General features: G+C 47.6%; 1 pseudogene; it reads left to right on the top strand.

Moving 5' to 3' along the window:
- Window positions 1–1585: 1585 nt before the first annotated feature.
- LOC115319092 lies at window positions 1586–2454 on the top strand (annotated as a pseudogene).
- Window positions 2455–16042: the final 13588 nt, after the last annotated feature.

Below are 16042 nucleotides of genomic sequence, written 5' to 3' on the forward strand. Positions count from 1 at the left end.
ATATTGTCCAAGACGATTTAGATACGATATCATCATGGTGTTACCGATAGCAGATGAACATTAACACTCGTAAATGCAAACAAATGTCCGTAACTAAATCCTCCACTAAAACACTAACCCAATACTCATTACTTTCACAACCACAAGAACACTCATTTTCGTACAAGTATTTGGGCGTGTATTTTACAGACTCGTTATCATGGATTGAGCAAATAACAAATAGCGCACTAAAAACACTTGTTTTCATTAGGTGGGCATTATATATAGCTTCCATTGAAACAAAACTACTCGCGTACAAAACATTTAATCCTCCCAAAATTAGAATACGCAAGCATAATTTGGAATCCACACATAAGTTACCTAATCTCGAGGCTCGAATCTTCAGAACAAAGCAGCCAGATTTATATGCAGTGATTATTCATCCGAAACTAGTGTCTCCGCTTTAAAAGCTAACATAAATCCTCCTCATCTAGAAAGAATACGAAAAATAGCCCGATTGTTTGTTTTTTTTGTTTTTGTTTTTTTTCAAGATGTATATTAGTCAGATTCCGATTTTCAATCTACTTACTGCCGGGCTGCCAATTTTATATCATCTATATTAGATAATTCCCGCAGGATTCAACCCTTTCAGTGGGCACGGCGACTCCACCAGGACTATGCGCCTAAACAACCCTTTCGCTTTTTTCGTCCAGATACTGGCGGTGCAAGTGGCTTTTCCGATTCTCGCAACTGGGCGAGGAACAGTCATCGAACGACCTGCGACGAACCGGGACTGCGTATCGCTTTGGACCACGCCAGTACGCGCTGACAAAGCAACAATCAACAATCCCACGGCGGACAATTTTTTGCATCGACAACTTCGGCAAGCCCCATCGATAACGTCATCGCAGTCAACGCTGGATACAAAACTACGCCCACACTTGGGAGTCGTCAGTGGGCACGGCGACTCCACCAGGACTATGCGCCTATAAACAACCCTTTCGCTCTTTTCGTCCAGATACTGGCGGTGCAAGTGGCTTTTCCGATTCTCGCAACTGTGCGAGGAACAGTCATCGAACGACCTGCGACGAACCGGGACTGCGTATCGCTTTGGACCACGCCAGTACGCGCTGACAAAGCAACAATCAACAATCCCACGGCGGGCAATTTTTTGCATCGGCAACTTCGGCAAGCCCCATCGATAACGTCATCGCAGTCAACGCTGGATACAAAACTACGCCCACACTTGGGACTCGTCAGTGGGCACAGCGACTCCACCAGGACTATGCGCCTAAACAACCCTTTCGCTCTTTTCGTCCAGATACTGGCGGTGCAAGTGGCTTTTCCGATTCTCGCAACTGGGCGAGGAACAGTCATCGAACGACCTGCGACGAACCGGGACTGCGTATCGCTTTGGACCACGCCAGTACGCGCTGACAAAGCAACAATCAACAATCCCACGGCGGACAATTTTTTGCATCGACAACTTCGGCAAGCCCCATCGATAACGTCATCGCAGTCAACGCTGGATACAAAACTACGCCCACACTTGGGACTCGTCAGTAGGCACGGCGACCCCACCAGGACTATGCGCCTAAACAGCCCTTTCGCTCTTTTCGTCCAGGTAAGAGACGAACGTTACGAACAGTGCTATAGTAGCAATGATGTTTGTCTGTTCGAGTTGCCGTGCCCACGGCCATTGTGCGATGTTATTCGCCTTTGTAGGAGTGTATTTAGTATGCTTCTCATGTTGAGCGGTGACGTCGAGTCTAATCCTGGACCCGACATGGCTCAGCTTACGGAACAGCTGCAGATAATCGCCAGAGACGTGAAAGATATCAAAGAAGGGAAGGCTATGACGGACTCACTAATAGCAGAAACGGGAGACTGACCACAATCGAACAAAGAGTGGACAGCCTGACCGAGCTGACAGCAACTGTGACGGCCTTCCAGGATAAGATCTTGTCTCTTGACAGGAATGTCAACTTTCTAATGGCTAAAATTGATGACTTAGAAAACCGGAGCAGACGTAATAACTTGATTGTGTGCGGAATTCACGAATCAACGGATGAGGATAACACCTTTCTTGAAAACTTTGTGGAGAAGGATGTGTTTCAAAGTATCCTGAAAGTTCGAACTGCTGGAGTAGAAAGAATACATCGACTGGGCAGGAAAAGCCCAAACAAAACCAGGCCAATCATTCTTAAACTGCCTGATGGTAGGGACAAAACTAAAATTTTGACCAGTTGCCGGCTTCTGAAGGGTTCGGCTTATAGCATTTCGGAAGATGTTTCCCCACGACTGCAACAAATTCGAAAAAAGCTATGGGAAAGTTCCGAAGACCTACGAAAAAATGGCGATAAAGTTATCTTATCTTTCGACAAAATAAAAATAAATGGCAAGGCCTTTCGCTGGGATGACAGTGCGAACAAAAGAGTGCCACTAAACTATACCAGGCACGAAGATACTAATTGACTACGGGCCAGTATCCTCCCCCCCCCCCCCAGTTTTAGACCGGTTTCCGTCAACTGCTCCCGAAAATAATCCTTGTACTGTAACTAATAATCCCCGCACCGTAGCTAATAAAGCGCTTAGATTAATTAACTTAAATGCTAGAAGCATTGTAAATAAAACGGTTGAAATCGAAGATATAATTCTCAGTTATGACCCCGATATAATAATAGTTACTGAGACTTGGCTCACGGATAGTATATCTGATATTGAGATTGTTCCGCAGTCTTATAAAATTGTTCGTAAGGACCGTTCCTCCCGAGGAGGGGGGGTCGCAATCGTTATTAAAAATAGCATCGATTTTTTCCAGCTAAATGCGAAGTTCACAGCTAAAGTTCTATGGGTGAAACTTTTTCTCTGTAACTCATTTCTTCTTGTTGGAGCTGTTTACAGGCCACCAAGTGCTGGCATAGCTGTGATGTATGAACTTCAAGACTTCTTACAAGAGCAATCTAAGAGTTTCATGAATATAATTATGGGGGTGACTTCAACCTCCCAAACATCGATTGGCCTTCGATGACCACAGTGGCCTCTTGTAAACATTCAGATGCTTTAATTGATATCGCCTTCGCATATAACCTAACACAAATAGTGTCAAGTCCCACTCGCATCACAGATTCTACTAGTTCGATCTTTGATCTTGTTTTTGTTTCTCAGAATTTGTATGTTGCCGATGATCACTGTGTGGTCACAGAGGGTTTATCCGACCACCATATGGTTGTTTTTGATTGTCCGGGACTTGTCCCCAAACGTTGTCTTGATAAGAGAGCAAAGTTTAAGGACTATAATAGAGCACAAGACGAAAGTATAATAGATTACCTCGAGCTATCGTTCGACAGATTTGCTGATAGGGCTTCAGTTCCGGGATGCGATATAGACGAACTATGGTGCACTTTTCAAAATGCGGTGCACACGTGTATAGAAAGATTTGTGCCATCTCGTAGGAAGCGAACTAAAAAGAATAACCCATGGATCACAAGGGAGATTTTACAAATCAAAAAGGAAAGCCAATAGGCTAAGCAGAAAACGCGGAAAAAAAATAGAATTGACTGCCTTACGTCATAAATTGAGAACATTCATTAAGAATTCCAAGTATGAGTATTTCAACGTTAAAATGTCGAACTTCCTTCGTAACGATCCCCAGAAGTTTTGGAGGCATATATCGGGTTCAAGACACTCAGTTAACAAGATCATTCAACATGGGAGGGAATTCGTTGATAATAGTTCAATCGCGAAGATATTTAACGACTACTTTGCCTCTGTGTACACCACAAGTGACAGCTTCGTTCCTGAGTTCTCGATTAAACTCGCTCACGTACCAGACATACAACTATCAGAGGAGGGAATCTTCTCTGCGTTACTAAATTTGAATACAAAAAAGTCTTGCGGTCCAGACAAAATTCCTAATGTGTTTTTAAAAAGGTACGCTGAGTGGTGTTCTAAATTTCGTTTTCTAATTTATAGCAGATCGCTAGAGAGAGGGGTGGTACCTAATCAGTGGAAAGTGGCAAAAGTTATACCCATTCATAAGAAAAGAGATAAACATGACGCATCGAATTATAGGCCCGTTTCCTTGCTCTGCTCGTGCAGCAAGGTTCTAGAGCATTTTTTTATTTAGTAATCTCGTGTCACATTTTGAATCGAATAATTTTTTATCAGAGAGCCAGCATGGTTTCCGGCGTGGCTACTCTACGGTAACTCAGCTCCTTTATATAGTAAATGAACTTCCAAAAGTCGTTGACAAGGGGGGGGGGGGGGCAAATGGATGTAGTATTCCTAGATTTCGCCAAGGCTTTTGATCGCCTGTCACACAGCAAACTACTTATCAAGCTAAGAGTGATTCTAGGAAACGATAATCTTTTGCGATGGTTGGATTCATACTTGAGCAACCGTCATCAGTTCGTTGAAGTAGGTGGGGCTTGTTCCCCAATTGTATCAGTTATCTCGGGCGTTCCGCAAGGATCGGTGCTGGGCCCGCTGCTCTTTCTTGTTTTTCTAAACGATTTGACGGTTGATGAGCGTATACACTGCCGGTTTTTCGCAGATGACTGTGTGCTTTTTACTGAAATAGCTTCAAGCAATGACCAACTTAATTTAAACAAGTGCCTGTGTTCAATTTCTCAATGGTGTAACGAATGGCAAATGTTGCTAAACAGCTCGAAAAGTGTACAAATGAGAGTAATGCGCAAGAGGTCACCCTTGGAATTTAACTGCTGTATACAAACTCACCTTTACAAGTTCCTCAGTTGGAATAGCCACATATCCTGGACTGCTCAGAAGGCATCAGCAAAGCTATGGTCATTGAAGAGGCGGCTGAAGCACTGTACCCCTGAAACCAAGCTAGCAATCTACACGACAGTAATACGACCTGTCTTAGAATACGCGGATGTTGTTTGGGACCCTGCGACTAAACTTAATATTGATCGACTCGAGGGGGTACAGAAGAAAGCCCTGCGCTTCATTTACAACGAGTACAGGAGAATGAGTTCTATCACTAACTTGTACAATAGGTCGAAAATTGAGCTTCTTTCAACCCGGCGCAAAATTAATCGTCTAAAGCTTTTGTATACCATTGTACACGACTCATCTCGCCTTTCATTCGAGAGATTTATGCAATTTAACACATCCCGTCACACACGACACAAGCACTCCAACACTATTGTGGTACCTTACAGCAGAACCCAATGTTTAAAAAACTACTTTTTCGTACGATCCATTAACGAATGGAACAGTCTTCCTGCCAAGATTACCAATGTCTCGTCCGTTCAGGAATTCGCCTCATCACTACAGCGTTATTTCTTAGATGTGCAGTCCTAGATGTTTTTCCTTTTGCTAGCTTGCAATGTGGTTTTCTTCTTGTGTGTTGCCCTGTGTGCCCTCTCCTGCCTTGGCTGCCAAATGGCAGCCGGCAGTATGTCTAAATAAATAAATAAAATACTAACACTTTCATCTTTTCTTTCTTAGTACTCTGCACCACTGACTGAAACAAACTACCCGACCATATTGTAACTCAGCGATATCCTATTTCATTTAAGAAGTGCATTAATTTGTGTAACTGTGAACCTTGATATGGTAAAACTGCATCATAACAATAACATGATATTAAGCGTTTTTTTGTGTTTTTTTTTTGTATGCGTGTGTGTCATTTTTACTTGTTCGTATCTATTCTTTATGTAAATTACTTTTTTGTCTTTTAATTTTTGAATCCCCCTGATGTAATTCCTCTTAGGATGCCTTTGAGGTGAATAAAATGAAATGAAATGAATGCCTCTGCATCGCTTATCCGATCGTTACTGTAGTTCATTTTATCTAATCCTACTACTTCGATTATTGCCATTTCATAGGGATCATTTTTTTTTTATACAACTCCCGTGTTGTTCAGATATAATTACACCACAAAGTGTATCGCTTAAAAATATAACCCTTCTGTCTCAAGATATCGCATACTTGCAATTCAGTACAATAATTGTACGTTATAATAATTTTCCTGCGTTCTAAAATTTCTTCTTTAAATCACTCGGCGTTCACAGCTCACATGTTAGCTCATAAAAAATAAATAGTGCGAAAACCCACTTTTCTACAACTTCTAAGCTGGGCGCGAAGCTTTCAGCTGAGCTCTATGGCGCGGCGCACGTCAGCCTGCTGCCGTTACGTCACTGGACGCATGTTCTGGTCTTCTCCTCGAGGTGGTGTTGGGTAAAGAGGGTTTTTTGGACGAGAAGGGAAGAAGAATACGCCACTTTTCGCAGATGCAGGGACTTTAGCCTCCCGTCGGCCAAAGCGCCAACTAGATTTTTATTTACGAACTGTTTCAGCCATAGAGTACGGTGGAACGCCATCTAGACGCTGCGCTTCGAAACATACGTATCGCATAGAATACAATGCAGTTACCAAAGCAGCCGTCCGGCGCGTCGAACGACCGGAGGCAACACCTCCTAGAAGGGAAGGCCGCAGAAGCTCTGAGTGGTTACGTCACAATGTCGGAGAAGGAAGGCCATAACGCAACTGCGTAAAAAAATATTTAAAAACATTGTTGTGCGACGCAGTAGTGTTTGAGCGGGTTTATCAACATAAATATATGTTTTAAAAGCGCAGTCTTGTACAATGTATTATCTATATAACATATAAACGTAATATGCACGAACTCCACTCTGTTACGTCACAGCGTGGTGGTGGCGCATCGGGCACACTTCCGGTCTGGGGCTGTGGGCGGAAGTCCCCTTCTGAGACGTGTCTTCCTGCGTTGTTTTGAAGAAATAAAAAACAAAAAACTGCCTTCTCGTCAAAACGCCGCGAATGGAGCTGTACCAAAAGGGTCAAAAAAGGTTTGCAGGTCAGTTTTCATGTACTCGGTTCCTCCGAGAGCGTGGATATGTGCCTTGAAAAGGGAAAGCCAGACACCGTCAGACCACGATTGCTTGGGCGGGAAGCACTTTGGGTTGAATTCACGGATACTTGTGATCATCAGATTTATTTGTTTTGTTCCAACATGAACTCCGGAAAACCGTCAAGTTGTACGGACCCCCCGCCGGACTTCGTTCAGTGCGTCTCCGAGTTCAAATGGCCGCTTGATCGTTCGAACTGTCGTCTGCTCCTTCGAACGTTTCTGCTTGTTTTCTCCTCTTTTAGAGGACACCGGCCCGTAGACAAAATGTTGGCCCGGTACTTGCGATAAGAAGTAAGTGTAGACCTCAAAATGCTTAAGTTTGAAGGTTGGTAAGCAGGCTCGATGTAAACAGTAGATACAATGGGATGTTGATCATTGCTACCAGCGGCCGTCACCGATTTGTTATGCCTGATTCACTGGGTCCGATTCTGCTTGCGATTTTCAGTATCGACGTCGACCATCTCAGCTACGGTTCACGCTTTTGCAGCCCGAGCGACGTCGCGACTGAAAATTGCGAGTGAAATCTCATCATGCAAATCGGGCTTTAGCGTCCATTCTGCGGCGTCCACGTGGAATGAATCGCCGCATGTCACATCACTCACGCGACGTTTTGCGGAGTAACAAGCCTAGTTAATTTTGCTGAGGCCGCTAAAGTAGTCGGACATTGCCCAGAAAGACGTAGAATCAACAATTCGAACGCGAAAAAGGGCATGGGGACTCACAGCGACGCCGACAACATCACATTTCAAAGATTTGTTTAAGGGCGACGGCGAGTTTCTTGCCCACACTCCATCGCACATGCGCGGCGCTGATGGCGTCCGCTGGGGCGCTCCGGTTTGTTTGTAAACATGATTTGGTGTATAGAAGGTGTTACCAAGGTTGAATGAACCAAATTTATGTTCATGGTTATCCCCGTAACCGCGCGACTATGTGAAGTCCCACAGCTCCGCGCACATTTCGAATGATCCGGCTCCGATGCGACATCATCTTCCCTCATACGGGCTCCAATTCTGGTAAATTTGCGTTGTGTGTGAGCTGCTGACTGTCTGAAAAGGAACGCTGAGACATTTCAGAAAGGAAGGGAACCAAAAAAAATCAGTCATCGCCGCAGGGAACGCACACGAGCAAGAGATGGGTCGACAAGGTTAAGCCTTTCCTGTCACACTGCTGCCGCTTCTCTCGTGCGTGGATCTTTTGATACATTTCTTCCCGTTGTTTTTCTCTTGTCGCCGCAGTCTCGGGTAGTTCCTTTGTTTTCGCTTGATACTACGACATTTACGTGGGTTCGCGGAACAAGTCCGGCTACGGTTTGAGTGACGTGTCGCAACTAGCCAACGATGGCACATGGTAATTTACCGATAGACCTTTCTCTCGGCAGAGAGATTTCTTGGAGCCCGTGTTCAAATGGTTTCGTGACGGATATTGTGGGACGTACGGATAAAATCGACAGGTGAGTAGAAACTTATTTACGAATTTTCTTCGTCATGTAGAACGCAAATAAAGTGTCGCAGTCGTTTTTTTTATTTATTTAAATCTTGTGATAGAATGGAATCTCGTTCTTCGTCGTTATCCATGTGCAGTTGCGTCCACATATGTAAATATGCGTGATAATATTCTAGTTTTCACTGGAAGGTGAATAACAAGTTTGCGTTATTGAAAGTGCGTTATTTTTGCTTATGTGTTTATTTATACTAATGTTATGTTATTGCCTTTACTGCGTTTATACTAGAATCTTAACTGTATTAAGGTAATACTATCATTTTATACAAAATAAGTTATATTTTGTTCTAAGGCAGCTCTAGCCCACAGGGAGAAATTATTTTACTGTAAATAATAAGTCTAGTAACCCTGCCGCACGAAAAAGTTAATATATTTTCCTAAATGATACGGGATTTAATCAGCTGGCGGTCTTGTGTGATTATACAAGCGTCGCAAGCCGATTTGTCGACCCCATATTGTCACGAATGACGAGGTGAAACAAAGAATAACTGGAGAAACAGAAAAGTTTAATGGGGGCGAACTTGTGCCCTAAAATAAACGAAAGCAAACAGAAGATTACAGCAGAGCGTCGCGGGCGTCGAAGTCGGCGGAAGAGCAGAGTCGAACGCTGGGGCGAAACTGGCCCTGGCTCGCAACGCGAAGCCACTTATGTACACGAGTGGGCTTCTGGAATAATCTGCGTAGAAAGTTCGACGCACAGAACAATCAGGAATCTCGAAATTACCAGAACAATAAGTTTCAGGGATAAGCAAAAGACACGTCGCTCCCAGGAATCGAACCCTGCCTTTTCGCGTGAGAGGCATGTACGATAATCGTTAGGCCACGCGCGCGCCGCCTACTTAGCCAGCTGCGCGCGCGGCATTACTCCCCCCTTTAAAAAGTAGATCGCCCCGATGCAACACAAAACAAAACAAAATAAAAAAGAACGATAAACTAAGGAGTCATTTGGAACACATTCACAGTCCTATCGAGCGTAGTACGGCTTCAGGCGCATGACGTGGACGACTTAATGTCCTGGTGGGCGGCGTGATGATGTTCTTGTTCCGTCGGGTATCACCTCGTATCTAAGATCGCCAAGTCGACGAAGTACCTTGTAGGGTCCAAAATACCGTTTTAGAAGCTTCTCGCTGAGACCACGCCGGCGAATCGGCGTCCAGACCCATACTCTGTCTCCGGGCTGGAAGTGGACGTCCCGACGACGAAGGTTGTAGCGGCCCGTGTCGACACATTGCTGGGCTGTAATCCGGTGTCTGGCGAGCTATCGGACTTCTTTTGTCCGTTGGACTGCCACCAAGGCGTCGTCGGTTCCGTCGCCAGCCGGTTTATGGGGTAACATCGCGTCTAGCATTGACGCTACTTTCTGACCATGAACGAGTTGAAATGGTGTCACCCCGGTGGTCTCTTGCACGGCCGTGTTGTAGGCAAATGTGACGTACGGCAACACCTCGTCCCATGTCTTGTGCTCCACGTCGACGTACATGGAGATCATGTCGGCGATTGTCTTGTTAAAGGGGCACTCAAGCGGTTTTTGGAGAAGCTACTTTTTGGTGCGATGGCGTTAAGGAAGTGTCAGTGAATAAGTATCTTCAGTTTTAGAAGGCAGAACCGCCTATTAATCACACAGGAATAAAATACGTGCGGACTCTTTTCTGTACATGCGAGGACCAATGAAATTATCGTATGTTTGAAAATTTTGGCGGTCTTTGTAAAGTTTGGCTAAAGAAACAATTTTCAGTTCATTTAAATATGCTGTGCATGATAATTGCACAAAACGTAAAATATTTCTAGTTGAGAATACGCGATAGTGCAATTATCGTTTCACAAACAAGGGACTACGTTTTCTCCTTGCCTTCCTCCGCGGGGGGTGAATTTCCCCAGGGATGCGGGGAAGCGCACTTATCTCCGCGCGTTGCAGGCCGGTCTGGGCCGGTCGTGCCGGTCGCGGTAGCCACTGTAGTCGCGGGCCGGCCGGCTCCTTCTATCCGCAAACGTGGCGTCGGTGGTGATCATCGGCGTGGACCGCGTGGCGAAAGCTCATCGTTCCGCGTAAAAGCGCTATCCTTGACTGTGAATTTTCGTCGTGTGTCGCTATGATAACCCAGCACGTACTAGAAGGGAAGATCCACCTACGCGTGCGGCGATGTCGTGGCGGTACTCTCAAGACAGCAGAAACGCCGGTGCCGTCGTGTTTGTTTACTTCGACTGCAGTGGTGCTTTCTTAGCATTTGTGTCCTCGAACATCGCCCGGACTTCTTATTTGGCGCATTTCATGCGTGTGCTCAAGTTCAAGGTGTTACTAGCGCGTACCGTATAAAGGATGCGAATTTTCACGCGTTTTCATCACCGGAGAAAAGTGATTAGTGTTAGCAATCCTGAACGCTCGCAACGTCTATCTGATTACGAAATCATATTTCTACGTTGCTATATCGCTGCTAAGATTACATTGTCTTTTATAATCGTAGAAAAGGTATGTGACGATATTTGTACTATTGCAATGTCGTGTATTACTGTCGTGGTCGTCCAAGACGGCGGACTGCATTGTTTTATTTTCTATTTTTCATCCACTGTACCCTGCAAGCCTATCAAGAAAAAATAATAATAAAGCTTTAGGCTATAGAAAACTGTTACGGCATTGAGTAGCGGTGCGTCCCCTTTTTAGAGGGGCCGCTGAAACAGCTGACGGCGGCGTATAGAAGCGGTCGCCGTGCTGACGACCCGCTGCGCTTGTTGTAGTGGTCGGTCCGGTCGCCCCGGTTGCAACGGACGCAGTCGTAGGTTCGCGCTCGTTGCACATGTCTGAATCAGCCTTCCCCCCGTCCTCCCGAGGCGAAAGTCAACGTGGCGACATCATTTGACATCACGTACCAGAGGTAACGCTGCGATGTCAAACGTTGGTTACGACTTGCCCCAACCGCAAATCGAAGAACGCCCGAAAAGGCCTGCGTTTCGTCGTCCTCGGAACCCGAACATGACTCCGAAGCGCTGCTATCGTCCACATCGCACGTCGGAGTGGCGGCATAGGAAATCATCCCCAGGTCGGCTGTCCGCCGAAGAATTTCAACCTCTATCGGCGTCAGGTCCTCGAGCGTAGAGAAATCGGCCATGATCGAAGCTCGAATGACAAAGAGGTTCGGCCGATGCGGCTACCTCGGGATCACTGCGCGACGGAACGTCGTCCAACGCCATTGGCCCTAGATCCTTTCGATAAGCGTGCGAGGACCAATGAGAGTGGTTTCGTTTTCGGATGGATCCGAGGTTTGGCGGCCTTCAATTACATTTTTATTAAAGAAAAATTCACCGTATGACTATACTTTTTGGTTTTTAGGGATACTTAGGGCGTCTAAATTCAGCTGTCATCATCAAAACACGAACTTAAAATCCACTTGAGTGCCCCTTCAAAGGGGCACTCAAGTGGATTTTAAGTTCGTGTTTAAGTGTGTAGTGGTCGGTCCGGGGCGACCGGACCGACCACTACTACAAGCGCAGCGGGTCGTCAGCACGGCGACCGCTTCTATACGCCGCCGTCAGCTGTTTCAGCGGCCCCTCTAAAAAGGGGACGCACCGCTATTCAATGCCGTAACAGTTTTCTATAGCCTAAAGCTTTATTATTATTTTTTCTTGATAGGCTTGCAGGGTACAGTGGATGAAAAAAAGAAAATAAAACAATGCAGTCCCCCGTCTTGGACGATCACGACTGTAATACACGACATTGCAATAGTACAAATATCGCCGCATACCTTTTCTACGATTATAAAAGACAATGTAATCTTAGCAGTGATATAGCAACGTAGAAATATGATTTCGTAATCAGTTAGACGTTGCGAGCGTTCAGGATTGCTAACACTAATCACTTTTCTCCGGTGATGAAAACGCGTGAAAATTCGCATCCTTTATACGGTACGCGCTAGTAACACCTTGAACTTGAGCACACGCATGAAATGCGCCAAATAAGAAATCCGGGCGATGTTCGAGGACACAAATGCTAAGAAAGCACCACTGCAGTCGAAGTAAACAAACACGACGGCACCGGTGTTTCTGCTGTCTTGAGAGTACCGCCACGACATCGCCGCACGCGTAGGTGGATCTTCCCTTCCAGTACGTGCTGGGTTATCATAGCGACACACGACGAAAATTCACAGTCAAGGATAGCGCTTTTACGCGGAACGATGAGCTTTCACCACGCGGTCCACGCCGATGATCACCGCCGACACCACGTTTGCGGATAGAAGGAGCCGGCCGGCCCGCGACTACAGTGGCTACCGCGACCGGCACGACCGGCCCAGACCGGCCTGCAACGCGCGGAGATAAGTGCGCTTCCCCGCACCCCTGGGGAAATTCACCCCCCGCGGAGGAAGGCAAGGAGAAAACGTAGTCCCTTGTTTGTGAAACGATAATTGCACTATCGCGTATTCTAAACTAGAAATATTTTACGTTTTGTGAAATTATCATGCACAGCATATTTATATGAACTGAAAATTGTTTCTTTAGCCAAACTTTACAAAGACCGCCAAAATTTTCAAACATACGATAATTTCATTGGTCCTCGCAAGTACAGAAAAGAGTCCGCACGTATTTTATTCCTGTGTGATTAATAGGCGGTTCTGCCTTCTAAAACTGAAGATACTTATTCACGGACACTTCCTTAACGCCATCGCACCAAAAAGTAGCTTCTCCAAAAACCGCTTGACTGCCCCTTTAAGCCGCTCCGTCAGCCCGTTGGTCTGCGGTTGGTACGCAGTGGTACGACGATGGCTGGTGTGACTGAGCCGAGGGATTTCTCGGGTCAGCTGTGCCATGAACGATGATCCGCGATCTGTAATCAGAACTTCGGGAGCGCCATGCCGGAGGACGATGGACTCGATGAAAAACTTAACGACTTCAGCAGCTGTACCTGAATGAAGGGCTTTCGTTTCAGCGTACCGCTTGAGATAATCTGTGGCGACGATTATCCACCGGTTTGCCAGGGTCGACGGCGGAAAAGGACCAAGTAGATCTATTCCGATCTGCTGGAACGGTGCAGTTGGAGGAGGAATTGGCTGCAGGAGACCTGCCAGCTTCGTTGGCGGTTTCTTGCGTCGCGGGCACTCGTGGCAGGAGCGGGTGTAGAGGTGGACGGTTTTGGGGAGATTGGGCCAGTAATACTTTTCGCGAATACGGTCCAATGTCCGGCTGTAACCAAGGTGTCCGGACGTAGGGTCGTCGTGACACGATTGAAAGACCTCGTCTCGAAGGTCGGCCGGGATTACCAGCAGCCACGGCGAGTTGCTGTCCCCAAAGTTCTCTTTACAGAGGTCACCTTATCGAAGGGCGAAGGTCGGCAGGGTTCGTGAGAAAACACGGGGCACGGTACTCCCCCGCCCTTCCAGGTGCTGAATTAATGCGCGCAACTCAGGATCGTTCCGTTGACGTCGTGCCAGGTCGTCGGTGGTCACTGCTCTTAGGAAGCACTCGTCGTCATTCTCGTCACTGCGGCCGGAAGGTGTTTCGACAGGGGCCCTGGACAAGCAGTCGTCGTCGCTGTGCTTGTGGCCTGACTTGTAGACTACAGTCATGTTGAACTCGTGTAGTCGGAGACTCCATCGAGCGAGGCGTCCTGAAGGGTCCTTGAGGTTCGCAAGCCAGCAGTGCGAGTGGTGGTCTCTGACTACGCGGAACGGGCTCCCGTCAAAGTACGGGCGGAACTTCGTGATTGCCCAGACGACCGCAAGACGCTCCTTTTCAGTCGTGGAGTAATTTTTCTCCGATTTGGACAGCGTCCGACTTGCGTAGGCGATAACCCGCTCGGTGCCTTCTTGCACTTGAACCAGTACCGCTCCACGTCCTGCATTACTAGCGTCCGTGTGAATCTCGGTTTCCGCATCCTGATCAAAGTGTCCTAGGACAGGAGGAGGCTGGAGTCTTCGCTTCAGCTCGTCGAATGCCTGCTGCTGTTCCTCGGCCCATTCGAATTTCTTGGCATCCTTCGTGAGGTTTGTGAGCGGTGCGGAAATCCTTGCGAAATCCCGAACGAAGCGTCGATAGTAGGCACAAAGTCCGAGGAATCTTCACACGGCCTTCTTGCCTTTCGGCGTCGGGAATGCCGCGACGGCGCGAGTCTTCTCGAGGTCTGGGCGGACGCCTTCGTTACTAACCACGTGGCCTAGGAACTTCAGTTCGTCATAGGCGAACGGGCACTTTGACGCCTTGAGGGTGAGCCCGGCGGTCTCTATGGCTTGGAGAACAGCTCGGAGTCGTCGCAAGTGCTCGTCGAAGTCAGTTGAAAACACTACGACGTCGTCAAGGTAGACAAGACAGCTCTGCCACTTCAGCCCTGCCAGTACGGTGTCCATGACACGCTGGAACGTTGCTGGTGCCGTGCATAGTCCGAAGGGCATCACTTTGAACTCGTACAGTCCATCCGGCGTGACGAAGGCTGTCTTGTCTCGGTCCCGTTCGTCGACTTCGGTCTGCCAGTAGCTGCTTTTCAGGTCCATCGATGAGAAATATCGAGAGTGGCGCAGCCGGTCTAGAGTGTCGCCAATGCGGGGGAGTGGGTAGACATCTTTCTTCGTCACCGCGTTCAGCTGCCGGCAGTCCACGCAGAACCTAAGCGTTCCGTCCTTCTTAACCAGCCCGACTGGAGAGGCCCACGGACTATTTGAAGGTTGGATTATGCCGTCTCCCAGCATCTCTTAAAATTGCTCCTGGATTACCTCCCTCTCTTTAACGAAGACTCGGTACGGTGATCGATGCACAGGGCACGCGTCATCCTCGATAACGATGCGGTGCTTCGCAACGGCGGTTTGGCGTACCTTCGACGACGCCGCAAAGCAGTTGCGGTATTCGGCGAGGAGGTTAAGCAGCTGCCGTCGTTTCGGGCCTGGAAGCTTAGGGTCAATGTCGAGCTGCGCTGGCGACGTACTGTCTTCCTAAGGTGGCAAGGTTTCGTCAGTAATCACGGCAATTTCGGCGGCGTTTCGAAGTTCCTCGACGTGGCCCACGGCTGCACCTTTCGTTAGGTGTTGCGTTTCATTTTGGAAGTTCGTCACGAGGACCACAGTCCGCCCATCCTGAAGTTCAGCTATCCTCTTGCGACGCCTATTCCTCTTCCCAGGAGCAATTAAAGGTTGCCTTCCAGGACAACTTCGCCGCAGTTAGCTGTATCGGCCACGACTGGTACGACAACACTTGATCGCGGCGGCAGGTTCACGTGGTCGGGGGCGACTCGGACGGCGGGTGACGCAGTTTGGGGTTCTTTTTAAAGCGAAACAGGCTTCCGCAGCGTCAATCTGTTCTCGCCCAGGTCGATGACGGCGCCGTATTCGCACGGAAAGTCCATGCCGAGAATGACATCTCTGGGACAGTCTTGCACAACAACGAATTTCACAGGGCACGTTTCGCCGTGAATTTCGACGCGAGCAGTGAAACTTCCGACTGGCGTGATAAGGTGTCCTTCGGTGGTTCGGATTTGTGGTCCTCCCCAGGGCGGTTGTAACTTTTCGCAGGCGGCGAGAAAGCCTCCCACTCATGACTGAGTCGTCTGCTCCGGTGTCCACGAGTGCCGATGCGTCGTAGCCGTCGATAGCAACATTTAGGTTGTTGGACACCGTTGAAGGAGCTTCGTTGCGATGCATGGCGTCGGGAGAGTGGGAGCGCTCCAGCGATCTTAGAGGCTCTTTACTTTGG

The sequence above is a fragment of the Ixodes scapularis genome, unplaced genomic scaffold, assembly GCF_016920785.2.
Source record: "Ixodes scapularis isolate PalLabHiFi unplaced genomic scaffold, ASM1692078v2 ptg000317l_1__unscaffolded, whole genome shotgun sequence".
Taxonomy (NCBI): Eukaryota; Metazoa; Arthropoda; class Arachnida; order Ixodida; family Ixodidae; genus Ixodes; species Ixodes scapularis.